The sequence below is a fragment of the Carettochelys insculpta genome, chromosome 10 (genome assembly GCF_033958435.1).
Source record: "Carettochelys insculpta isolate YL-2023 chromosome 10, ASM3395843v1, whole genome shotgun sequence".
In the NCBI taxonomy this organism is placed as follows: Eukaryota; Metazoa; Chordata; order Testudines; family Carettochelyidae; genus Carettochelys; species Carettochelys insculpta.
This window is the reverse complement of record NC_134146.1, coordinates 49,559,064-49,586,186: the sequence shown is the minus strand read 5'-3', so window position 1 is coordinate 49,586,186 and position 27,123 is coordinate 49,559,064. Positions and strand designations below refer to the sequence as shown.

The following is a 27,123-nucleotide window of genomic DNA, read 5'->3' as shown; positions in this document are numbered from 1 at the left end:
GACAGAGCAGGCACTGCCTTGTGCATCCAGTCAACAGCCATTGGAGCAGTAGCAACCTTAGCCCACCCATTTCCCCATCCCAATGTCCACCTGCAAAAGAGGCAGAGATAGGTGCACTGTATCCTGCCTTGTACGTACCAACCAAACCTGTCAGTGCTGTTATAATGGACTCTCCAGACATACGTAGCCACTGTGCTGCTGTTTGAACCGCAAAGAGACAGACCCCTGCTCTCCACAGGACTGAAAGTCCAACGGCACGGGCAAGGTGATAAGCTTCTTCCTTGACAAACGCCACTTACACGTATAAAAGTAGAAGGATTTGAAACACCGCTCTGAAAACATCATATAGGTTCAACCATCACAGCCGACAAGTAATCACACATGGCCCTTCTGAGAACTGCTCCCACAGGCAACACGTTTACAGGCTCCACAGGTATGTGTACACAGAAAAAAACAAACAAACAAAGCCAACCTGCAGCAGCCAGTCTCAACATGGATCAACAGACACAAGCTCTCCTTTCAGGGCTAAAAATAGCCACGTAGATAGGCTTGCAGCCTTGGAGGTATCAGCCTCTCCCCTGCCTGGGTCTGAAAGCTGGGCTACAGACTGAACTGGAAAAGCTACACAGCTCTTTCGAGCCCCCAAGCTTCAGCCAGTGAACCCCAGTTCTCAGATTTGCTGCCATGTGGTTTTTTTGGTGCACAGATCTGCCCTGATAGAAGAGCCTCTGGCTGAGAACGCCTTTGGGTGAGGCCCCCAAAGTGCAACACAGATTGACCCCCTCTAGTGCAGAACTCTCTCGTCTGGCAACATCTATAATCCGGCCTGATTTTAGTCAGTCAGGAGACCACTTACCATGTGTGTGGCCAAGTTGCCCACGGTCCTATGAAGTTTGTTTAGAGCCATCAGTCCTGGCTCTCAGCATTCTCTGCTGTTATTTAACTGTAATTTACCCCTAAATGTCTCCTAAGAGCCCAGTAAGCAATGCAAGTGTTGGTAATTCTGCTAGGCAATATCAATCTCCTGTGATCCAGCAAATTCTCTCGTTCAGTAACGGTCAGATCCCAAGGGTGCCGCATGAGAGAGGTTCAAGTATAGGGTATACAGTTCTGTGACTGTGTGTTATTTTGCAGCATTATTATGTGTGCAGTTGTGTACTATGCAAAATAACAACTAAAGAGATCAAAAAAGTTACATGATACTAAAAAGTGGCTTTTTCAAGCAGCAGAGCCTTGGGGATAGCACTTTTTAAACAGACTAGTGATTTTGGAGGCTTCGTTTTTGCGGTGCCCAGTCTCAGGCACCCGAAGGTGGCCCTGACATGTTCTGAAAATCAACAAACCAAAAGAGGCTTGGCTCCACGGAGCAGGAAAGTGGCCCACAAGGGCGTGACTTCTAAGGTGCACCATTGTGCGGCATGCTGGCTCACCCAAACTAAAAGCGCATTTGTGCGTATTCTTGTAGTACTGTAGCAAAACCAGATCCCCCACTTAAATCACTGATTCTTTGGAAAATCTTGGGTCTTTTGTTTTTAGCAAGTCACTTTGCTGATGAAAATACCACCTTGAGAAACCCTCCAGAGATACACAGTAGTTTTGTATCTCAACTTCAGCATCTGGAGTCAAGCTAACTAAGGGCTATTCGTGGCTCTGACACAGACTCCCTGTGTGACGTCAGACATGTCACTTAACAGCTCTATCTGCAACGCTCATTGGTACACTGGGGTGGATACATACTTCCCTGTCTTTTATGGGGTGTGACATGCTTGTGTTATTTCTAAATCTCACCCAGAGAGAAAGTATCATATTAATACATTTTCTCTGACTGTTGATGGACAGCTTCAATGCCAGTACAAGAAACAATTCCTCCCTTTTTAGCTGATGCACCCACACATTTCCCATGAACTATCCTTTTACTAAAAATGATCCAACAACTTGCTGGTAGTAAGAAGGTTTTATTTTTTTTTAAATAAAGGCAAACAAAGTGGTACCAAAGACCAGGACCTAATGTAAAATGACTGACGTTCCCATGCAAACAACCCATTAGCAGGGTGAAATGGCTAGTTCTTAACATGCTCTTCAATTTCATGGCAAAGAAAACAACACACCTTGTACTATTTAATTAATTGTCTTCTATTTCTTAACTTCCATTTACCGCCCCTCACACACGTGCGCCCCACATCTTTTTGGTAATAATAATTCTTTTTTTCAAACTGTCCGCACTGATGAGAGATTTTGCTTAAAAACAAAAACTATACAGAAAGGAAGCAGCTGCTACAATGGACAGCTCTGCTGGAACTGTGATATCTGCAGAGTAGGAAGTTGGCATTGCACAATCAGCACACAGCAAGAACCAGCTGCTTCCTAGCACAGGGAGCCGGCTGGATGTTAAAAGTCTTTAAAGACTGAGCAGTCTCAATGTGAGCCTGACTCTACCCAGCAGTCGCTGAATTGGGAATTTTGCAGGTCTGGTTTCTATTGGAGGATAAATTAGTGATGCACAGCCTGGGTATTTTTAGTATAACTTCTTTATCTATATCAGTTACACAAGTCCTTGAACAGAGGTGGTAAAAAACAGCACACAAGCTGTCACAGAAATCTCATCTAACACACCAATACCTGGCCCCCGTGAAGGCAACTCTGCCCCCAAAACTGATTCCATGAGAGAGATGAAGGCAGACAGCCAACTCTCCAGCTGCTAGCAACATATCCCCCAAAGAACCAGCATCACAAAGCTAGCATCAATGCAAGATTTCTTTAAAAAAAAAAAATGGTAAGACTAAGCGTCAGAACTATCTGGTAACTCTTGCCATAACAATATGTTATTAGGATCGCATCATATATTGACAAGTATCAGTGGTACTAAATACTCACAGATTTCAGTTTGCCTTTGAGTAATTGCTGCATAAGTTTTCAGTGGGCGTGTAATTTTATTAGTAAATACCACTTTAGAGGTAATAGCACTTTTCAGACTAAGGTTGCAAAACTCCAGCTACCTAGCTGGATCAGAAGGAGCTTAACATATGGGAGTGGACAAGCTTGTGGGAATCAGGACATCAATGTTTTATTTCCAAATTTCCCATGTTCTCTTGGCTATGTCATAACCACCAGTCTCTACAGATGTATAAAGGATAACACCACCTCTCCTGGCTCAGCCGCTTGACTCAATAATTGTTAAAGATTCTGAAATCTTCAGTTACAGAAGTATGAAGTCTACACTATATAGAAACACACAACTACGGGCCATAAGCCAGCCACCCACCCTATGCAAGTCGATAGTCTCCATCCCTTTCATACCTTCATGCACCCATCACCATAGAAAGTTTTAAAGATACCCGAGGCAGCACAGCTTAGTGCATTTTTATTCTTCCTGTAGCACCCGAGTTATTACTCTGCAGAGTGAAGAACAGAACGCCCTGAATGCAGCAATGTCCTGTGCTGGGAGAGCCCAGCAGCTGACGAAGGATCGCTCCACCAGCCTGCAGCACAGAGATGATGCATAGGTACAATACCTCCCACACCCCAGAAGACAAAGCAAGTTCTGTGCACTCAATGCACCATTTAATACCGCTCCGCCTGACCTGGCTTCAGAAGCACATTTAAAGCTCTATAAGGAGACGGTTAAGCATGCTGGTGTGCAAGCCCAGAGACATTAATAAGACATGCGCTCAGGATTGCTGGACCTCAGATGGAATACCCTGTGACCATTGTTCTAATCCACTGGGCTTTCCTTCATGGCTCCATCCACAGAGCTCATGCCAGTCCTTGCTGCGATATCTATCACGGAGCCTGTTTACCATCTGGGAGTACATGGTCTACACGGTATCTTGAAAGGTCTCCTGGACTAACCATTCTGGGATGCTGCTGTCCTCTAGCTGTACACCACCAGGGATAGCACGAACTGCCCCTCACACATCGCCTTGCTCAACATGTCTCAACCCACACATGGGAAAGGACCACTGCGACGCGAGGGGAGCTCAGCTTCCATGGACCAGTTAGCCCTCCGGATAACCCAGCGTGTGCCTCCATGGTCCTAAGAGACAGCCAGTCATCTGAGGCGAGATGAAGCAGCGTACACAGCGTCACACCACCTTTGTGGACTTCACCAGCTGTATTAGTGCCTACAAACTTGGCTCCCCAGATGAAATGCCTTTCCCCTCCCTCTCTGGCATTGTCTTGGGACCTGATCTACGACACCTAGTGCGGCCTCACTGCTTGGCTCCTTTCTCCCCAAAAAGTCGTGGGGTAGGGGAGGGATCAGATGACCAACGTTCCACTGTTTTTAAACTGGCAGAATTCTTGCCCTGCCACAAATCTGATTTTTCCCCCCTTCCAAAACACTAGCCCCAGCATGCACCAACTAGTGGATGGGGGGCCCGCTCATGCATGGGGTCACTATATATTTCCAAGTGCAACCCAAAGCAAGGAGGTGAGGTTGTCCTTTCTGCTGGCTGAGGAGGGCACAGGCATGCCAGAAAAATGAATGGCAGCCGCAGCTGGCAGCAAAACAACATGTCCTACATCACGCTTTTTTTTTTTTTTTTTGTAAATTAAGGGAAGGTTTTGCATTGAAACTAACTCAGCTGGGCAACTGACTTGATCATCCTTGATAAAAAACGGGCAGAGGTCTAGGTTGGATATTAGGAAAAACTATATCACTAGAAAATACAAGGAGCCATCCTGCGGCAACTTATAGACTACCAGATTTTAGTCTGTTAGTCTGTAAGGTGCCACAGGACTTTTCGTTTTTGTGGATGCCGACTAACACAACTATCCCTCCAATATATTTCCCCGGGAGGGTGGTGAAGCTCTGGAATGTGTTACCTAGAGAGGTGGTGGAATCTCCCATCCCTAGAGGTTTTTTAAGTCCCAGCTTGACAAAGCCCTGGCTGGGATGATTTAGCTGGGACCAGTCCTGCTTTGAGAAGGGGGCTGGACTCGATAACCTCCTGAGGTCTTTTCCACCCCTAGGATTCTATGAGGCACTTGACAAAAACCTACACGGCTCAGTTAGGAGTGAAACACATGAAACCACAGCATTCAGTCCCACAGACGGAAGCATGTTTATATAAACACATGCAGTAAAGGAGGGACGGCCTTTTAGTTTAAAATTTTGGACTGTGATTCAGGAGCTGTACACGCTTTGGCATCATGACTGGCCCTTACCGTGTACTGGGATAGTGCAGTAGTTTTCAACTTTTTCATTTGCAGAATGCCTACAAAATTCTGAATGTAGGCGAGGACCCCTGTGAAAACCCCTGGCTACAGTGCATAACACAATGGGGCACCTATTTCAGTTGAGGCCTGTAAGAGTTGCAGTCACACAAGTGATACATTAAATCAACATATTCAAGATAACAAATATTCATTAACCTGAATTACCCGCCAGAAGAAATAAAAAAACAAATCGACAGGGCCAGACGAATACCCAGAGACCAGCTACTCCAAGATAGGCCCCAAAAAGCCAAGAACAGAACACCACTGGTCATCACCTACAGCCCCCAGCTCAAACCACTGCAACGCATTACTAAAGACCTACAACCATTCCTTAATCAGGATGCCACACTCCAGAACGCCCTAGGTGACAGGCCTGTTCTCTCCTACAGACAACCTCCCAGCCTTATGAGGATTCTCACCAACAGCCACAGTCTATACTGCAGGAACACCAGTCCTGGGACTTCTCCTTGCAACAAAGCCCGCTGCCAGCTTTGCCCACTTATCTATTCTGGGGATGCTATCACTGGACCTAGCCAGGTTAGTCACAGAATCACGGGCACATTCTCATGTTCCTCAATGAACATCACATATGTCATCATGTGCCAACAATGCCCAGATGCTTTGTATATTGGACAGACTTCAAACTCTCTTAGACAAAGAGTTAATGGGCACAAAACAGACATAAAAACACTCCTGATCCACAAACCAGTCAGCCGACATTTTAATGGAGTGGGCCATTCTGTTAATGGCTTCAGAGTCTGTGTGTCATTGAAGAGGAATTTTCACACTACTTTGGAAAGAAGCTGCTCAACTCTCTTTTATATTCAAATTCAACATATTAACCCGTGGTTTGAACTGGGATGCGAATTTTCTGGGTCATTATAGGGGTTCTTTTGCAAACTTGGCTTAATCTAATTCTTGACTCCCCCTGCCCCATCCCCCCGCCCCTCTACTCTCTGATTTGTTCACCTTGATAATTTTTTTTTCTGATTTCTCCACCTTGATTACTATTTTTGGTTCTCTGTGCCTTAAATACTGAGTCTTTTCTGGTACAGCTATGGTCTGAAGAAGTGGGTCTGTCCCATGAAAGCCCACCTAAGAAATTGTCTTTAAAGTGCTACTTTACCGCTTTTTTGTTTAAATCAACAAAGGTTTAAATGCAGCAAACTCCAGATAAACTCAGTGTCTGCACACATGCCTCCAGCTACTCCTCTGCGCCTTATCAGCGAGGGACTGACTGCCCTCTGTTCACACCATGCTCTCAACACAAGCTAAATCAGATGCTCATCTGAGGCCAAGAATGATCAAATCAGTGGCCCAACTGAGTTAATTTCAATGCAAAACCTTCCTTTAATGAAAAAGGGGAATTTTTTTTTAATCTAAATTCTACCGCTGTGCTTTAAACTGTATAAAGAAAACAGACTCACGAGGCTCTCTAAATTTGCTAAATGGAAAGAAGATATAGATCAGTGTTTCTTTAACTTTTTGGGACCATGGAACACCAAACAGTCACATTTTTATGCAGAACACCTATGAAAATTTTCTTCAAAAAATTGTCGTCAGACCAAAAACAAACAGCACTATATACAGCAAAAACAAGAAGAGGTGATTTAATCAAGTGTCACAGCAATGAAGAAGTAACATTGTATGTGGTTTTAATAATAGAAAATATAGTCTTATTGTAACACTTTAAATTACTTTTCCAAACACTGGTGGCACACCTGCGAGATGCTCATGGAACATCAACGAAGGGTCCTGTGGCACCTTATAGACTAACAGAAAAGTTTTGAACACAGACTCACTTCATCACTCCCTCCGATGATGGAACACCAGTGTTCCACGGAACACAGTTTAAGAAACATTGACATAGATCATGACCAGGGACTTAAAGCCTTCCGCATTTGTGCCCCTCCCAAACTAAAAGATTTACGACACATCTCTCTATGAAACAACAGGACTCGCTGGCATTTGACCCACCCAGAAATCACCATTTTAAAAGTCCTCCCCCTCTCATCTCTGAAGTTACATGCACATGCTGCAGATCAGTGAATCCAAATGACAATAGGATTAGAGGGACAAATTCCAAACTCCTGGGCATAACTTGCAGTGCCACCAATATAACAGGAAACCAAACGCTGCAGGCCTTTTTACTGTTGTCTTTTTTTATGAGCTGTAGTTTCCTTTCAGGAAAGAGAGGGTTGGGCGAAAATGAGACAGCTGCAGTATCCGACAGATTACGTACTCACGCTATGAGCAGAAAACACGAAAGAACAGGAAAAACTACACACTGAAAACTTTGAAGGAAGAAAAACCCAGCCAGTTAAAACTGTTAATCGTTTTCCTGCTACACAACGAAATGTAGTTAAATATTAACTTTTACAGCACATATACCTGCAGGTTATATCGCCCTATTCAGATACCCAGTTGCGAATGAGACTAAAAGTGCACCTCAGCAGCATTTTACCAGCTGAACGCTGTTCTAGAGGTACACTTGTTTCACTCCACAGCATGCTGCTGCCCTGCTGCATTCAACTGTGAAACCAAAGGACAGCAGTGGAGCCTGCCAAAGGGATCTCTCTCATCCGCAGCCAAGCATTAGGCCCTCAGGTAGGGACAGAGCATGGGGCTGGATTTTGAGAGGGATCCACCAGATAGTTCTCAGGGCTGCAGGAGGTCGCTCTCTTTCTCACGCGAGGGCAACAAACCAGGTTACAGGACATCTCATGCCTCACTCCCACCTGCCACCCAATCCATCCGCCTGAACAAAAGCCGGCTCCCGGGCTATCCCTGTACTTACTGTACTGCCGGCAACCTTCACCCAGATGCTCTCCCCTAAAGCAGATGGCATTAAGAACGAGATCCAGGAGGGAGAGAGCTGGACACGGACGACAACAGGGCTTCCAAAACAAGGGAGAAAGGGGAAAAAAATAATAATTACAGGAATTCAAACTCCTGCTTCCACCAACCCCTGAGTCACCTCCCCTCCCCTCCCAACAGCCCAGTGCAATGGGTAAACATTTCCAAATATGGAGCTCAAGCCTCCAAGGGAGGACAGAGAAATCACCCTTCTCTCCCTGGCTTTGCCACTGGGGCAGCTTGCCCGTCTCGAGCACTGTGTGTGAATTGACTCCCTGGGGTGCACACGGCATTGCATGTCCCACTAGCATTGCAGTCCTGGCTCTGCACTTGGGCAGTTCCCAGCTCAAAGCGCAATGTGTGGAGTGGATTTAATTCCCTTTGCAATAATGCACTGGGAAGAAAGCAACCAACCAGCACGGGATAGATCAGAGGCTCCAGGGAGCCACCGTCTGTCATCACACCATTACCCCATGGCCACATCTATGCTAGGGAGCTTTTGTGCTGTTTGGTTGCTACCAACATGACTGGCCTTTGCTGGTGCCATTCCTCCTCCCCAGAAGAGGCTGCATCAACAAAGGGTGCGCTGCACTGAGAGCAGGCAGCCCAGCGTCTCCTACACCACCACTGGAAGCAGTGCCTTGTGGGACAGTGGTTCCCAATCTTTTCAGTAACACGGCACAATTCCAATGAGAGCCAATTCCACAGCACACCCATTTTTTTTAGCTGAATCAATTGCTCATAAATGTCACATTTACTTGAGTTTACTACGGTTGCAGTCTAACTAGAGAGGGCTTTTTTAAGGTTTGCAACATCATAGGGCATACAACAAGCTAAACAGGAATCAAATGCATTAATGTTTCAAATCCGCCACAAAATACGATGTCTTCAAAAGCATAGGCACATTTTCAAAGTCTGCTCAACACCATGCCAGGGATGTCGAGCAAACGAGTAACCACTGAAAGCAGCTGCCCTCTCCGCCAGCCCAGTGGAGCCAGGACCTGGCATGTAAACCGTTTCCCAGTTCCAGCAGCTTCCACCCTCCCTCACCACACCAGGGATGGGGGTGGGCTCCCCACCAGCTCGTTCAGGCCAGGAAGCAGCATTTTTAGCTGCCTCCCAAGCGTGAATGGGATCCTGCAGGGTCAGCATTTCCCCTCATGGTGGCTCGCAAAGAGCAACTGCCAGCCGGAGACTGAGGAACTTGACAATTTCATGGCACACTTGGACAGTCCTTGCAACACACCAGTGTGCCCCAGCACAATGGCTGAAAACCATTGTTGTGGGGTATCAATACCCCTCTTGTGGAATTGCTGGAGCTTTGGAGCCAAGGTTCCTACAGTTTTCAGGAGGCCTAACAGATTTTTATAAATTTGAAGTATATATACACATGTAAAACTTAATGGTGACTGGGTAGCTTCAGACTCTGTGACAAGACACCAACACACAGGCAGGTCCCTTGGAGCAGCCAGAGTGCAGCACAGCAGAAAAGCTCACCAGGGAAGAGATGAACATGACCTAAGCCATGGGCGGTGCTGGCTGATGATGGGGTCCTGCCTGGCTACAGCGAGACACCCCAGCAGAGCAAACTCTCAAGGCAGCATCCCCAGAAGCGCCCCTCTCAGCCAAAGTACTTGTGGTGCCGTGGCAACTCCCCACGATGTCACTGAGATAAACCTGACCTAAGCTTTCAATATGCTTTAAAAAGCACAGTGGCCAGGGATACCCTCTCAACAGGTTCTGCCAGTGGAACCTGGGGTCTGGGAATTTCACGTAGAGCAGTGCACAGCACCCAGTCCCAAGGCACTCAGAGTGGCAGAGGGAGGCTGACAATGTGTGGGTGAGGAAGCATGGTGAGGCCAGGATCAGCATTTCCCCGTTTTTTCCCATCCATGTGCAGAACAAATTTTGTTACACACACCAAGGCATACGCGGACATGCACCGCCATGGAAACACCTATTGCTAGCTGTGGGGGTACTGCTAATCAGCTGAGCAGAACCTGAATCTCTCCTGGACAGCTGCCCAGGCACTCAGCGTACCGGGAACACTGGCCCAACCTAGGCCGATGTCATGCTCCTCCCATGTAGTCTCCAAGTGCTAAGTTCCATGGAGCCTGGCTGGATTTTAACGCTGTCCATCCGTGGAAGAAGTGCTCTGACGGTGGTAAGTGGCAGGTGGTATTGATGCTGCCTGTCCAAGAGCACAGATCTCCCTGTGGATGCAGCTGCTCCACAGCTAAACAGGGAATGAATACCAATAGCTCTGCCCAGGGGGAAACCCAAAGTAAAGACTTTTACAGCCCTTCTATGTAGGGAGAGAGAACCTAACCTCCCACCCAGAGCGAAGGGCTGCCACCATTAGCGTGGCTGAGCATACCGAATTTGAGGAATGTGTAATTCAGGCCCTTTCCAACCGGAACAGGGTGGTAGTGCTGCTGCTACTGTAGCGATTGTATTTCTTAAACTAGATGCTCTCAGATTTGCTGGCTCTGAACTCTAAAGCTGCCTTTGCCCATGTATGGCCAGCTTTAAAATGGGATAATTTTAATACAGCTTTGGTTTTAACCAAAATAGCACCATGGTTTCTGGAGGGAGATCAGACAATCCAGGGGCCAGGACAGAATGTAAGGACAGTCTAGTTGTTACCAGTGCTTGCCTAGGACCCCAGCAACCCAAGTTCAATTCCGTGTTCTGCAACAGATTTCCCACATGACCTTGGGTAAGTCATTTAGCTTGTCAGTACCCCAGTTACCCACCTGTACAATCCAGATGACAGCAATGCCCTACGACACTGAATGTTTTGAGAATATACACGACAAAGATTTCAAACTAAGATACTACAGTGATGGAGGCTAAATAAATACCCAAGAAGAGAACACAATAGGGATCAAGGCTACAATAGTTCTGACTCTGAGGTGATGGAGAACACGAGAACCTCTGCCCTAGGGGAAACCAGAGCTCTCGTCTGTTAGGCTAAGGGCTCTGTCTATAGTAGGCATAGCAGTTGACCTCCGATATGCAACTTTAGCTACGCCCATAGACCCCAGAGAGCAACAACCTGAGCAGGTCGATCGTCTGCAGTAGTGTGTAAACGAGCTAAGTAGCAAGTGTAGTTCAACACCATTTCCATTGTACAAAAGCTTGATGTGGCAACACTCCTTCAACGCAAGGAGACTTCATACTGGCAACCGATAGTTCCAAGAGCACCGGTTGGGATGCATGACAGGACAGCACAGCACACTGTTCTTACTGGGTCAGGGCTGGTGGTCTAGGCCTGTCCTGGATGGTGGCTGTTGAATGGTTTGCTCTAAAACCCACCAACAGTGCTTGGAGGTGCCAGCTACATTTGTCTTTGACGTAGGAGGCAGGCACATTCCAAATGCACTGGTGCCAAATGGTGGAAAGAGAGTCTATCCTGTACCTTTCAGGAGCTAACCCCCTGGTACCAGCAGGAGCAGGCACTCTACCCTTATGGTGATGAAGGCCACACCAGTGCCTGGTTAGAATCTGTAAAACCACATCACAATCACTCTGTCTTTACACACACACAACTCAGCGAGGTCACCTGCCCAAGGAGCACAGAGAACGACACCAGGAAGCATAAGGAATTGGCAGCACGAGCCTTGGAACGTCAAGCCCAACATGAGCAATGAGGCAGGCATTAGAGGCGCAGTCACAGGGGCACACTGACCCCCTCTGGGCCAGGACTCAGAGCACAGAAGTCTGCTAACATTTAACGAGCACCAAGTGCCACAGCTCTGCCTGCACCTGTTGGGAGAGAAATATCAGCTGCAAGAAATCGTTCACCTGCCCTACCAACCCTGAGAGGAACACAGGTTGCAGCGAGTCACCCATAGAGCAGGGGCTAAGCAAATGACCCCCCCAGGCTGCTAACACCCTGTCTGATTTACACAGGAGCTGGCAGAGAATGATTGATGGCCACTTGGCCTGTAACATGGGACTAATAAGTACATGACCTTCTAGGGTGGGTTGGACTCTCCACCAGAGATAACGTATCAAGAGAAAAATGGGCTGAGAGCAGGGGGACTAAACTGCACCTGGTTAGTGAACCAGGCTGGCAGCCTGCCTTGGGAAGTGCTATTTCCACCATGTTTAAACAATGCCAGGTGAAGGGAATTATATGCTAATCTCTCCCTGGTAGCAATGGAATGCAGAGTGGCCCACACGCACAGCCCGCAGGGTCCTTTAAGAGGGCATGCAAAGCATTGCATTACATGCAAACTAGAGAACCCCCTTTTTATGACATGAGCATAGGAGACCAAAATGCCTTGTAGGGATGACTCATTGCCCTCACATTCCTAAGCAGCTCTAAGGCTCAAGCCCGGCTTTCCCTGCTGCAATTTTACCCTGTTCTTTTTGTTATCACATTCTCTATTTAACACGTCAGCTCTTCTGTCTCCACGGAAGCCTGTGAGGCATCTAAACACACCGGAGAAATTCTGCCCAGAAAGAGATCACTGCCATACAGCACAAACCGGTTCACCCCTGCACGTGCCCAGCCTGTGCTGGGCTGGGAAGCAGAAGCCTGGGGAGGGGGTGGATTCCGCCCTCCCCCCCCGAAGCGCCCTGCACGGCTGTAGGGATCGCTTAACGCTAGGCCACTGAGTCAGGCCATGCCTCATTTCACCTAAATGACGTTGCATAACGAGGATCCCTCTGTGCCTTTGAGTCAAGACCCTTGCAAAAGACAGCACAGACCAGCTGCAACACACACTCACCACTGCAGACTTCTGCAGGACTGTGGTGAGAGGCAGAGTAAGCGCCAGCCCTCCCTGTGGAAGGCAAAGGTCTGATACATTCCAACAGCTGCCAGATGTGCAGACTGACACTCTGTGTCATCAAATATGCTAACGCAAAGGTTTGCAACAGTTCCCATTTGCAGCCGAAGACAGACACTGGGGTCACAAAGAATTCATGAGGATGGAGGGCAGTGGGTGCTGGCTTTTATATTCTGGGCCGGAAGCACTTACCTAGAAGGCTGAAGCTGGTACTGGCTGAACCTCTCTCTTCCGGCACCCTTGGGACGTGACCAGTGCCCGATGAGAGAATTTGCCAGACCACTGGAGGTATTGTCTAGCACACTACCAACTCTTCCACTGCTTACTGGGCTCTTAGAAGACAGTGAAGGGTAAATTCCAGCTAAATAACAGCACAGAACACTGAGAGCCAGGCCTGATGACTTGTGGGATCGCAGGAAACTTGCCCACACCCCTGATCCAGGGTTGTCCAGTTAACTAAAATCATGCTGGATTATGGATGTTTCCAGATGAGAGAGTTCCAAATTAGAGAGGTTCAACCTGGTTAGAACTCTGTGTGTGCATGCATACAAACATTTTATGCACAGATTATCCATTACAGACACATGGATAAACTTTATGTCACACACACCCGGGTACTGTGCAGACCTATTCCACCTAAATCCACACTGCTACATTTTTTATTTATATAGACACACATCCCTCACATATGTCAGTGACACAGAGCATCGGACTTCAGTGCGCCCAATTCAGCACGCACTCCAGCAGCTCTCAAATCCTACTCAGCTCACGGTTCGGAACGCTCACAACCTTTCCCATGCATCAGAGAGGTCGCCGTGTTAGTCTGTATCTGCAAGAACAAGAAGTCGTCCAGTAGCACCTTGTAGGCTAACAGATATTTTGGAGCATAAGCTTTCATGGGCAAAGACCCACTTCTGTGGTGGAGTCGTGAAAAATTGGACCGACTGCGGGTCTTTGCCCATGAAAGCTTTTGCTCCGACTTTTCACATGACTCCACCACAGAAATCACTAAGCGTCATGACTTTCAGCAATGCAGAATGTTAATGTCAGTGTCATAAACCTCCAGTGAGCCTCCTCTTGCCATTAAGTGACTCACAGACAAGGGTATAGAGCTGGAATTCTTGGGGAGAAACCAGCACAGAACTGCCCATGTTCCAAGAGAAATGGTCTACGTACCAGTTCTGGCGTTCAGCAGCCTGGGATGGACACAGAAAGGCACTTTGAAGATATTCAGGATTTTCTCCTTCCTAAGGAGGCTCCTCAGTCACAGTTCTGGATTTCTTTCCCAGCCCTGCAAAGACACACAAGTAGCCCCTGCTGTGAATGGGCCCCTCTGCCATTATTTTCCAAAGCTTGCAGTTTAAGCCACACTGCTTCTGGGATGTTTGTACTGCAGAATCAGATGGTAGTTTAGTCAAAGGTTTCTTCTGGGACACCCAGTGTCCGTACATCGTGAATGGGATTACAACTAGTGCAAGCCAGGACAGTGAGTGAAGCTGACTTTCTAGGCATTGTGCTAACAAAGCGTAAGAAGAAGAAATAAAAAAGATGTAAGAAGGGGTGAATACGATCAGCTGGCAAGAACGTCTGGACTGGTAACATCTGCTGTACATACATTTAGGTGGCCACATGTGATCCTTAATTTCAACTGCGATTACCTAGCGCAGTTTTGGGACCGATACGGTTGATCATCAACAGGAGTAAAGTAACGAGACCAGCGGGGAGGCTTTTACTGCCTTCCCCTTTCCTCCTTGGCTGCACCCACATCCCAGGTCTTCCTGCTACTTGCTATGAGACCCCAGCTCCAAAGCAAACCTGCCTCAGCTCCTGTACATTTCACTTTGCTGCCCTTCTAGGGGAAGCCCTGAAGCCACCTGATGTCAGTTCCACCATTGCACAAAAGGTAGTCAGAGTTATTTTCTAGCTGTCAGAACAGGGGACTGGTCATCAGAAATCCTGGTTCTGACCTGCGCTTTGCCACTCTAAGTGTGGCCAACCCACGTGACCCATGTGTTGCCTTGTGGTACGCTGAGATGCTCCACTAGGGTTCCTGCGGCTGCCTTCAGATTGCATTTGTGGCTATCACACTAGAACCACTATGCTGGGGCTTGCAGTTCTCTCACCTGTGCTACTTACAAGGAAATATTTTTCTGTCACAAGCAGAAAACCCCCATGGTTACTCCTAAATCATAACACAAGAGGAAGGTACCTAGATTTCCCACAACCGGGGTACGTCTCCTGTTGCTTCTACAGCAGGACTGTGAAGGGCCCAGACTCCAAAGGGAAGATAATTTCCTTTCTTTCCCATGTGTAGCCAAGTTTAAAAGCAAAACACCCTTTTTGTGTTCTTCTTGCTCTGATAGCCTTATGCAGCATAACTGACGTCAAGGGTGTATTCTACCACTGGTTTCAACAGGAGCAGACCCCTCGTGTGGGCAAGCTGTTAGTGCGCATTGACCTCAGTCCCTCCATGTTGTGAGAATGCTACCCTGGCTCACACCAAGCATCTAGGCAGGCGCTCAACTTTCGGCCCCTTGAAGTCAATGGGACTATTCACATGCTTAAAGCTAAGTACTGGTGAGGCCTCAGTGGGAATGCTGTGTCTAGTTCCAGGCATCGGCTTCAGGAAAGATGTGGACAACTAGAAGAAGGTCCAGGGGAGAGCCACAAAAAAAACACAGAACACTAGAACCGGAAGGGACCTTGAGAGGTCATCGAGTCCAGTCTCCTGCCCTCACGGTAAGACCAAGCACCAGCTAGAGTTTCTACACCACCCCGAAAGGTGTCTCGCTAATCTGCTCTTAACTATCTCCAGTGATGGAGATTCCACAACCTCCCCAGGCAACGTATTCCAGTGGTTAACCACCCTGACAGTCAGGAAGTTTTTCCTAATGTACAGCCTAAAACCTCCCTTGCTGCAGTTTAAGCCCATTGCTCTTTGACCTGTCCTCAGAGGCCCAGGAGAACTATTTTTCTTTCTCCTCCTTGTAGGTAATGAAAGGTCTAGAAAACCTGCCCTATGAAGGGAAGTTGAAAAAAATGTGTCTGTTTAGTCTGGAGAAGAGAAGACTCAGTGGGACATGGAACATCTTCAAAGTCCATAAAAGGTAAGGTGACCATCCATCCCATATTTGGTGGGACAAGTGCCATATGCAGGATGGCAAAAAATCATCCCTACTTATTTTTTAAAAGGGACTTATTGTTCTGCATTTTGAGCCCTCCCCACACCAACCTCTTCCACCGCTGTGCAGCTTCTGGCCGAGAGCACATTGGTCATCTCCTCAAGCCTCAGGGAAGTGGGGAGAGCATGGGGGGTTGCTGCATCCCTCCACTTCCCTGGGCTCTGGGGGGAGGGCTGGCAGCTGCCGTGTCCCGGAGACTCCCAGGGACCGCTGAGGGCTGCTGTTTCCCCACGACTTGGGGAGGGACAGTGGCTGCCACCTCCTTTGGCAGCTCCCTGGGCCGCCTCTCCCCACCCCCCCATCTCCCTGTCCCATATTTGGGACAGGGAGATATGGTCACCCTCATGAAAGGGTGGTATAAAGAGGAAAGTGATAAATTCTTATCCAGAGAGAAGGACAAGGAGCAATAAGCTTAAATTGCAGCAAGGTAAATTAAGGTTAGACCTTAGGAAAAACTTCTGTACCATTAAGCCCTGGAACAAATTACACAGGGAGTCTGTGTTGTGTAAGGTCTTTAAGAGCAGGTTAGACAAACTCCCGTCAGGGATGGTCTACTAGACAAAACTTGTTTCTACCCTCAGCGCAGGGAACTGGGTTAGGTAACCTCTTGAGGTCCCTTCCAACCCTACGTTTCTAGGGTTCTTTGTGCTTTGCTGGATTGGATCAAAGCGCTCAGTATCTTGCAAGATCAAACCTAGCAAGCGCCATGTGACACACCTCAGCACTGATGCACCTCAAGATCCAGCTCACCTTCAGGAACAAGAGGAATCAGAGTTATCAGCCTTCCTAGTACTTGCTGCAGGCATCCCCAGACCTACAACTTAAAACAGCAGGGCCAAGCCACAGGCAGACAGTAGCAGCCTAAAATGCAGCCTGTTAGGGAGCCTCTTCAACTTACTGCATAGTATGGACAAAGCTGGAAAATTGCAGGCTGTTATTGCTCAGCCAACAGGTAAATTCTCTCCATCCATCAAAGAGGAGACAAGGAGACAAGTACAAGCAAACATTAAGGCTGTGTGTGTTTACATTTCACGTAAAAATGATACAGAGTTATATGCAATTTAGGTACTGCCCACAGGCTCCTGGCAAGATGCCCTTGGATTTTATCTGCAATGGGGAAATCTATACAACATGCCCCACTTGTTCTAACGTTGGCTCAGCTGAGCCAGCTTTAGCGCTGGTGGGAGCCCAGAGCAGACAACGCTCCTGTGACCTGCTTTTCAAACAGTTCCCATCAGACTTTGGGCTTAGGTTTCCCTAGAATTTCTTTAAAATGTTACAGCCTGGCCTGTTACCACTGCACACGGACACCAGTCTGAGGCTGGGTCCCAGGTCCGCTAAGCCAACTGGGAGTGGGCTGTTTGTTCTTTCTGGATCTGTGCCATGGAACACATTTCTGGGCTCAGACCTGTAGTCTGGCGGCTCATCTTTGGGGCACTGTTTATGCCTTGCTCCTTGGAGAGCATGTTTTGGTGACCGACATAAAGGGGCCTAAGGACCAATGCTCTGAATCTTCTGAACATAAGACTCCTTTGTCTCGTACGTTGGACACTCAAAAATTACGTTTTGAAAATTTCAGCCACTAAAGTAACAACCGTCAAAGCTATTTTATGATCCATCAGCCTTCAAAAGAAAAAAATCCTCATTCCTTCTTCTGCTAATACACAATGTTTAACCAGTATAAGGCCTGGCCTGCAATGCAGAATCTTACTGGGCTCACTGTTTTGGTGCAGGGTGGGATTTATTTTTTTCACCAATAAAAATGATAGCGTAGACGCTATTACACAGGTCTGAAGACGCTTGGTACTGGGACAGGCAAAATATGGCCTATGGGCTGCATCCAGCCTACCAAACATTTGGATCTGGCCCATTATGGCGCAATGGGACCCACGGGGAGGTTCCCTGTCTGCCACGGCTGATGCCTGAGGCCAACATGTGTCCCTCCCTGCGGGGGAGAGGATAAGCAGATCTCCACATGCCCACAAGCACTGGCCCTGAAGCTCCAATTGGCAAGTTTCCGGCCAATGGGAGGCTGCGAGGATGGTGCTGGGGGCAGAGGAAGGGCGCAGAGACTCCCCTTCCTCCCAAGGGCATATTACTCAGACACACGCTGGTCCCAGCTGCTGGCCACTTGGAGCAGTGTCAGTCGTGACGGTAAGGGAGCCTGTCTGAAGGTCCCCCTGGGCCACCGGCAGGGAACTGTCTCTGATAAGCAACTATCAACACACAGCCTGCACCTGGCACTCCCTCCCCACACCCTGACCGCCTGCCCCATGTCACAACCCCCCTCCCAGACCTTGCTCATCCTCCTGCACCCCGGCCCCAGATCAGAAACTCCCGCTGAACCCGAACTCCCTCCAGACCCTGAACCCCAGCCCACTCCCCAGAGCTCCCTCCTGGACTCAGACGCCACCCAAGATCCCACACCCTCCGTTCATGCCGTAGAAAAGTACAGCCCCGACCACTCACCAACTTCTGAAGAGCAGCCCCCGCATCAAAAATTATTGCCCATCCCTGCTGAATATGCCAGTGTAGCTTACTACTCTTCTGATAAGGAACAGCTGTACTACTGTAACCATGTCAGCCACAGTTGGGCTGTGCTGCCTTCAGCTACATCGCTGCAATTAAAATAAGGTGTAGACAGGCTCTCACTGTGTTAGTCATTGGTGTGAACTAAAAAGGGTCCGCCAGTGTATGAACGATAGCTACCTGGGGGGGCAATTAATTTGCTTCCCTTTGCCCCTAGACTTCAATCCACCTCAATCTGACCTTTTTTGGGCAAAGTGAAACAGGCTTTAAAAACCTGGAGGATTGAGAATGATTCAGTCTTAAATTTTGACCCACGTGGGGCCCACTGCTCAGGAGTCACTGCCAAACTCCTCAAGATTAGGTTCCTAAATATAAATGGCCTAATTTTCAGAACTGCTAAGCTCCTTTAACTTCCACAGACTGAGAAACGAGGCCGCTTATCTTTTGGTTCCTCAATATTGACGGGCAAGCCTAAACAAAGAGGCTTGGTTTGGTATTCCAGAGCATTATGATTTGGCCTATCTGGTTTGAGGGTTTGTCTGACCAAGAAATTACACCCGTGGGTAACTCCAGTCATCTGAACAGCGCCACTCTGTTAGTCACCCAAGCCACTCTTTGCAGGACTGAGCTCTTACAAGTTTATTTGGTTTCTGTGTTTATTAGGTCATATTACTTTACACACAGTGATCATTATTTTTCTGAAAAGAATCCAATAAAAAAAATCACAAACAGCCCAGAGGTGATTTCTCTTCCCTTTTTACTGATTTTTTTAACTCCAGATGAGGGCAAACCTTTGTTGAGGAGCGAATCAAATCAAACAGTGACAGTTATCATTGCCTTCTCAGAGGGGGGCCAATGCTCCACTGGTGTAAATCAGCACTGTTCCCCTGAAGTCGATGCCAATTTACAACAAAGGAGGTGCTAGCTCTGGCTTTGCACTCAGGACGAAGTGGTCACTCCCCTAACCGATCATGCCCACAAGCGAGCTCTTCTGACAGCTAAGACTTTTAAATGAACCACAACCATCACGTCCCTGTCAGACGTACTGGGGCTTACACAGCTGTGCACTCAGGACATCCTTCCAGCAAAAGGAAGGATGATGTCAGAGCCCGGACGGGCCAGCTGCATCAGCTCTGATGGGTAAAATTAGCTCCAGTAAGAGGAGCACCTCACCCACAGGACTCCACGCAGATGCGGCCGGAGAGCTTTCCTATGTAAACCATGACCTCACCCGCATCCTTGAACCAGCAAACCCGGCTGCCCGACCAAATTAACAATGTGTAACTCTGCCTTTACACTAGATCTTCAGGTCATAAAACTGGCCCCCGCAAAAGGGACCGTACAGATTTAATACACAGCGCATGCCTTCGGCGCACAGAACAGAAGGGCGCAAGCTGAGCACTTGGGCAGCCACCCAGGAGAGTTTCAGGTGCCACCCGGCTGATGAGCAGAGTGCCCGCAGCTGTCAGCATGCATGTCTTCCAGTGGTGCACATCTGCACATCCCTCGGTGCACACACCAAAATTTATTCCCCCCATGGATGGAAAAATTGGCAGGAATGCTATTAGGAAGCCCCCGCAAGCTAGGATTATAAACTGTGGCACCCAACCAGAAGGAACTGAGGGAGGGGGAAAAAACCACTCCAGAAGGGGCTCCTTCCTCCAGCTCCACCCTTCTGTCCCAGGAAGGAGGAGCTGGGATTTTGCGAAGTGCAGGGCTGCTGTCACAAGCTCCCTGCTGTTGGGGCCCCAGAACAACGCAGGCCTCATTGCAGATGGTGCAATTTAAACTCACACCAACCAGTAAGCTGAGGTATGAAGGAAGCCACCAGAGGGGAGCAGGGAAGAACACAAGAGGGATCTTACCAGTCACCAGGAACTTGGATTAAAATGGACTAAAAATCACGGGCTCGATTCTGTACTGACTGACCAAGAGCAGTCACTCAGCGTTTCTACTTCTGTGCAGCTGACAGCCAAATCAGACCCTGTATTTTTTTTTAACCTCTTTCCCCATCATGCTGTTGCAATACAGAAAGCAGATTATGTTATTGTCTCCACTTCACTTGGGCTGGACACTGAAAGACACCAGCCAGTTTCCCTTGTATATGCTCTGGGACCCCTCTCTGCAACAACACAAAACCAAGCAATTTCACTCTCAGATTCTCATGAGCTAGCACTGCACTTCATGGCCTAGCTTGCAAAGTGGAATATTTTGTAATCTGAAACCGAAAAAGGGTTGCATGGACCATCTTTAAGGTATACGGGGGAATCATTACACCAGGCAATCTACAGACACATAGCAAGAGACACGGCCTGTCCCCAAAGCTTATAATCTACACAGATAGCTAGGCTGGGTGGAAGGGGAAACTGAGGCACAAAAAGGGGAAATGACTTGCCCAAGGTCATGCGGGAGGTCAGTGGCAGACACAGGAAGAGAACTCAGATCTCCTGACTCCCCAGCCCAGTGCCTTATTTATCTAGATCCTACTTAGACTGCAATCACTTAAGGCAGGGACTTTATCTTTGCAGAGGTCTGTCCAGCACCTGGCACAATAGGACTATTAAAATCTACAGAAACACAGCAAACATAATTCAGGGCACTGATTTGGTATTAGAAAAAAAAATAAGTTCTTTCATCTATACTGCCGCTTTTCACATTTCTGTACCACAAAAAGCACAAGATGGCTTTTAAGAAATGCTATAAAAAGAAATAATTTGGGGATGGGGGTTACACTACATTTTTTTTCAAAGCAAAATTCTAACTTTACACCTAAACTACTAGGCATCTTCTTTATTTGTATATTTTCATTCAAGCAACTCAGTGTCTTTCCATCAGCTCACTCTGACAGGTCACCAGCAGCGATCCCCTTCAGCTGAGCACTTGGGCAACTGCTCAGGAGAGATTCCAACTCCGCCCAGCTGACTAGGAGAGCACCTACAGTTAGGTTTGTGTTTCTCCTGATGGTGCACATTTGCATGTGCCTCTGTGGACATAGCAAAAATTATTCTGCACATGGATGCAGAAGATTAATGGCCACATTAGTCACTAGATCTCACAAGTGACTTGATCCACCACGTCACCAACCTTTTGTGAGGCTACAAAATTTTAAAGCCATTATCATTCCTTATCTAAAATGTAGTGTAATCAAAAGGCACTCAGCAGTACCAGTAAATCTCTATATCTGGTTTAGAAATGTCTGTTTTCCCCTTCCCTGAGTAATAGCACAGTCCCCTGGGATGACTTAACATTAGTTAGTCTCTTTCATTTTTACATATTAACATTAAATTGTCGCAGTTTCAGACTTAGATAGAGTGAGAGGCTTAGAATGAGGTCATCATGGGACCTCAACCTCCTACACTAAAAGAAAAGGACCAGTTTATCGTCTTAGCAGCTTTGCTTCATCCTTTAACACTCTTCTCCAAAAGACAGGATCAGGAGGTGGAGATAGATTCTTCAACCGGGCTGATTTTATTTTAACAAAAGAAAAAAAAAAGCTGTCAGCTGTCCCCCATAAACATTGTGTTGCCTCCTGTCTCAATATCCAAACTAACCATTAGTTCAGCTAAAACGAGAAGTCCTGTGGCACTTTATAGGCTAACAGATTTATTGGTGCATAAGCTTTCACAAGCAAAGACCCGCTTCATCAAATGCATCATGCTTCTGACAAAGCAGAGCTCTGCCACAAAAGCATATGCACCAATAAATCTGTTAGTCTATAAGGTGCCACAGGACTTCTCGTTGGTTTTGTGGATACAGACTAAGACGGCTACCCCTCTGATATTAGTTCAGCTAGAGTCTCAGGCAAATGAAACGCACCACAGAGTCCAGAGGCCTCTCCTTTGATGGTTCACAATGCTAGCAAGCAGGGCAGGGATTACACTGAGCCAGCATAGAAATAGAACCAAGAGATTTTGTTTCCCAGAGGGTGTAAGTTTTCCGCCAAAAAAGTCAAATGTTTTCAGGATTTTGTTTGTTTCACAAAAACCTGAAAAAAAAAATTTAACCAGAGCTTCAGAAGGGTAGCCGTTTTAGACTGTATCTGCAAAATCAATGAGGAATTCTGTGGCACCTTAGAGGCTAACTGATTTATTTGGGCATAAACTTTCACGGACAAAAACCCACTTTGTCAGATGCATGGAATGGAAATTACAGAGGCAGGCATAAATGAACTAGTAGGTGAAAAATAGTTGGGGGGTTGCCTTATCACGTGAAGGACCAGTATTAAATGACCCCAATTCACTCAGGGTAGATGTGGCCCAGTTCCTCATCAGCCATTGGGAGTGGGATACATCCACCTCTGCTTTGTGCCTCCACTGCAGACCTGACACTTGGCTCACACCTGGAGCACAGCAAAAGAGACAAGTCACCTAAGGCCTGATCAAAAACCCACAGGAGTCGATGGCAGAGCTCCCATCGACCTGGCTGGGCTCTGCAGCAGGTTTCACAGCTACAAATGCCGCCTATCTTCTGGAGTCCCTAAAAGTTCCACCTGCCACGTTCAGAACGGCAGGATTGCATCAAAGGGTATCATTTGGGTTTAACGGGAGGGACAAAGCATGGGGCCTGACTCAGACTTCACCCCCCATGCAGGGAAATGTGAGAATAAACATGTCTTCAGCAGAGTCATGCAGTTTAAGGTCACAAAGGAAGCCCAACCCAGCTGCCTCCAGCAGGGCAAAGCAGAGTCTGAACAATGACCCAACACAGCCTCACCTGTTCCTTCCTCTCTAATGCATCTCAACACTAAATGGCAGGCAGGAGGGCACACTATATTCCCTCTACCTAGGGAAGCAGTGGAGTCTCCATCCCTGGAGGTGTTTAAGTCTTGGCTCGACAAAGCCCTGGCTGATCTGATGGGGTTTGGTCCTGCCTTGGGCAGGGGGCTGGGCTTGATGGCTTCTTAGGTCTCTTCCAGCTCTGTTGTTCTATGATTACATTCTACCTCGTACACAGGATGGGTTTGCACTGCATTTGTATTATAGGTTGAACCTCTCTCTATTCTGGCACCCTAGGGACCTGACTGGTGCCGAAAGAGAGAATTTGCTGAATGCTGCGAGGCTGATGTTGTCTAGCACATTACCAATTTTTCCACTGCTGACTGGGCTCTTAGAAGACATTTGGGATAAATTACAGCTAAATAAACAGCACAGAACACTGAGAGAGAGGACAGTGGCTGCATGCAAACATTATGGAGTCTGCAGGAGTCTTGGCCACACCCAGGAGAAATGAACAGCTGGCTAACTAAAATCATGCACATACAAGCACCTCTTCAGCTATCCAGTGGCACCCAGGTACCACTATGAGGGGTGCATTACAAATGCACAGGGAAACCGACACACTGGACACGCCTCTGGGGAAGGCTCTGGGCTGGCTCTGTGCCCTGGAAGGGGCGAGGCCTCAGGTGGATGAGGCGGGGCCAAGAGCCACCTGGATTGTGCCACAAACCCCTCTCCAGCCTTCAGCTCTGCCCACAGCAAACCACCTGGAGCTTCAGGGGTGATTTAAGGAGCGTGGGAGTCCAGCTGCCACTGCAGCAGCTGTGGCAGCAGCCAGGAGTCCCAGGCCCTTTTGAATTGCCAGATCCCAGGGAAGTTACCCCCTTTTTCACTCACTTCCACCCTGCCCAGTCAGCAGGCCTGCAAATGCAGAAGTCAGACAGAGGAGAAGGAAGACCCTTCCATCACATCCTTAGGCATTGGGGTGTGAATCCAGGGTAACACATCTGCAACCAGCTCCTGACAGAACCCAAACTCTTGGAATCCCAGCTGCTATATTCAAGCTCCACCATTTGAGAGTTAAGGTAGCTGGGAAATTATAATTTACTGACTGTACATAGTGACAAATTTTCCCCCCACTTCTGTTGAGAATTTTGGATTGTGGTCAAATGTCTTCTCTTTTCCTAAAATTTCCAATGCATCTGGACTTTCAAAAAAAAAAGTGTTGGTTTTCTCAAAAAACAGCCATTTTCCACTAAAAATCTTTGATGGCAAATTTTCAACTAGAAATATGAACGGAGGCTATTTCTGCTCATCTCAAAAATCATGACCACAATACGGACAAAGACCCCGCTAGTACTTCACAACTAGAATTGCTCCCATTTCTCAGACATAATTTCTACCATTAATTAGCACTGTCACTGTGGCCTCTTCTGAGCAGGAGTCAGAGGAAAACCGCAGCAACAGAAATGCAGGAGTTTGGAAACTGATTGGTAGCTAGTACAATTTTCTTTCATTCACTCAAGAGGATAATTATTTTGGGTAAGGCCGCCTCTGCTTGTGTCCTGTAATTAGCAGGTAACGCAAGTCAACATTTACTTCTTATTATCAAGGACCTACTACAGGTTGTGTTTCTGCAGCCAAGGAAAACAAATCTGTACCTGTCCTTCATGCTAAGAATAGCGTCTGATCTTCAAGCACAGTTGCCAGGGAAATGAATGGCTTCTAATGCAACCCTCTCAGGCAAATTAAACCAGTGCAGACTAGGAGCTGCAGAGGCAGACGGCAGAAAAGCACATGGTGAATAAGATGCAGGTGCTATGCACATGTGGAGACACTAAACCATGTTAGCCTGGCTGGCTGGGAGGTGGGAGACCTTGGATCAATTCTGCCTCAGTTTGCCCTGCACTGTGCAACGGGGCGGAGGACACCACTCTAGCTCCCCCACATTAATGGGAGGAAAACACACGAAAGATCATGAGGCTCCCAGAGCACAAGCTAGATAAAGCCTGTAAGACAGCCAGTCCTCCATCTTCAAAATGGCTGATTATTTGCCTCCCATTTGAAAATATGGTGTTACTCTTGTGTCACTAAACTCGCTCCTGTTTCAACCCCACGTAAAATCAGAGCAGACTTGAACCCAACAGAAGACAGGACTGCTGGGCTCCATTCCTGCCCCTGCAACTGACTTACTATACAATCTTGGGCATGTCACTTAATCTTTGCATGCTCAGTTCATTCAGCTGTAAAACAGGGATACCACCACCTACCACAGAAAGATGTTGCGAGACTTATCTACCAAGCTCCAAAGGTGTGCCCGGTACTTCAGGGAGCTACAACAGACAAGATCTCTGCGCCACTGGGAGCTTGCAACCTCATTTAATGGATGCATCAGAAAAGCACCTTGGGATACCTTTTCGATGACTCATCTGAAATCGAAACTGATCTGGATCTAAGTAAAGACCTAGTAAAATCCTTGATGTTTTAGAAATCCAGACCCAACCTACTGCCAACACCTCCACTACCCAACAGCATCATAATTATAATTCTCTCTGAACAACAGGACAGCAAAGAAGATTCAGTACACAACCCAGGCTAGCAGCAACACCACCTCTGCTCTCTTTGAGAAATAAAACTGAATGACCAAAGCAGTTGGATGGACCTTCAAAGCTGTTATGAAATAGCTCCAGATACAGCAGCAGCTTCTACAGTTATCCTACCCGGATGTCTCTGGTGCCATGAAATCGCCATATTGCACCATCCAGATTCCTTTCTCCCACGGTGCAGGGGGGGGGGGTGTGAATATTTTTTCAGGAAAACAGAGGGAAAAATAGTAAGATCTTCTGGGAAAGTGTTTTCCATTTTCCAGCCAGCTTCATCCTTCACCATACACTGTAATCCCCAGGGGGCAAGGACTTTGGGTCAACAGGTTTGAGATGAAGCTCAGGCCCTCTACAGCACTATATTGGCCCATAAGAGAGCAGGTCAATGCCTGGTGCCCTATAAATACAGAAACATAAGTAAAACCAGCTTCAAACACGCGAGTCTGCTGCAGCTGCCGATCCTGATTACTTTGCCACTTGGTTTTCCAGAGGTTTTTATGAAGGTGAAACAGAAACCAAAAAAAAAAAAAAAAAAAATTCACACCGAGAACCAATATAATTCACATTTGTTTCTTTTTTTGGCTGGTTTAGTTAACTCAAAGCCAGGTTGAAAAGGAAAATATGTGGAATCCTGGGGTAGCTGGGACTTGTCAGCGAGGAGCTTTCTATCAAATGGTGGTGTTTGTTTTTTTTAAACCTCTCTCTACAGCACTATTCATCTCAAAGATCCCAAGACACACTGAAATCTCTACGCCTACAATACCACCGAGAATGTGCCACCCCATTTCGGCGGGGGACAGCATGCTTCACATAATTACCTGTATTACCACAGAACCTAGAAGAAGATCAAATGTTGGCCAAAGCGGCTATCAGGTATGCACTTACCCTTATGAAGTACTGTGGGATCTTTATGGCTAAGATTTCAAAACAGCTTACGTACAGGAAGTTATTAATACAGCTTTTCTCAGGAACAAGTCACTATTGCTTGCTTGGTGAAGCATCTGTCAACCCCTCTGAAATGCTCAACTACTTGGAACCAAGCCTGGTGTTCTAAGCAGCTTCGAGATTCCAGAATGGCTGGTCTTTCACCTGCACTTGTCTGTCTAACCTGACTGAGCCTACGCGTTATGTACTTTGCCATTAACCATTGGCATTGTTTTTTCCTGGTTAAAGATTAACACAAGGCTGCCACGAAAGAGCAGCAAGGAAGAAGAAATCTGAG

At 47.4% G+C, this 27,123-nt stretch overlaps 1 protein-coding gene across 24 annotated transcripts in view; it reads right to left on the bottom strand.

Annotated features, from left to right (window-relative positions):
* The window catches only part of LPP (LIM domain containing preferred translocation partner in lipoma), a 456,239-nt gene that overhangs the window by 403,922 nt on the left and 25,194 nt on the right, over window positions 1–27,123 (bottom strand). For 7 of the 24 annotated variants that reach the window (XM_075004762.1, XM_075004750.1, XM_075004780.1 and 4 more), the window contains exons 2-3: window positions 14,049–14,163; window positions 8,015–8,114 (exon numbers count right to left, since the gene is read on the bottom strand). The exons of 1 other annotated variant lie outside the window; for it this stretch is intronic. The gene's annotated coding sequence lies outside the window, so the exon portion shown is untranslated. 16 more of the 24 variants (XM_075004755.1, XM_075004754.1, XM_075004767.1 and 13 more) reach the window with 9 other exon arrangements.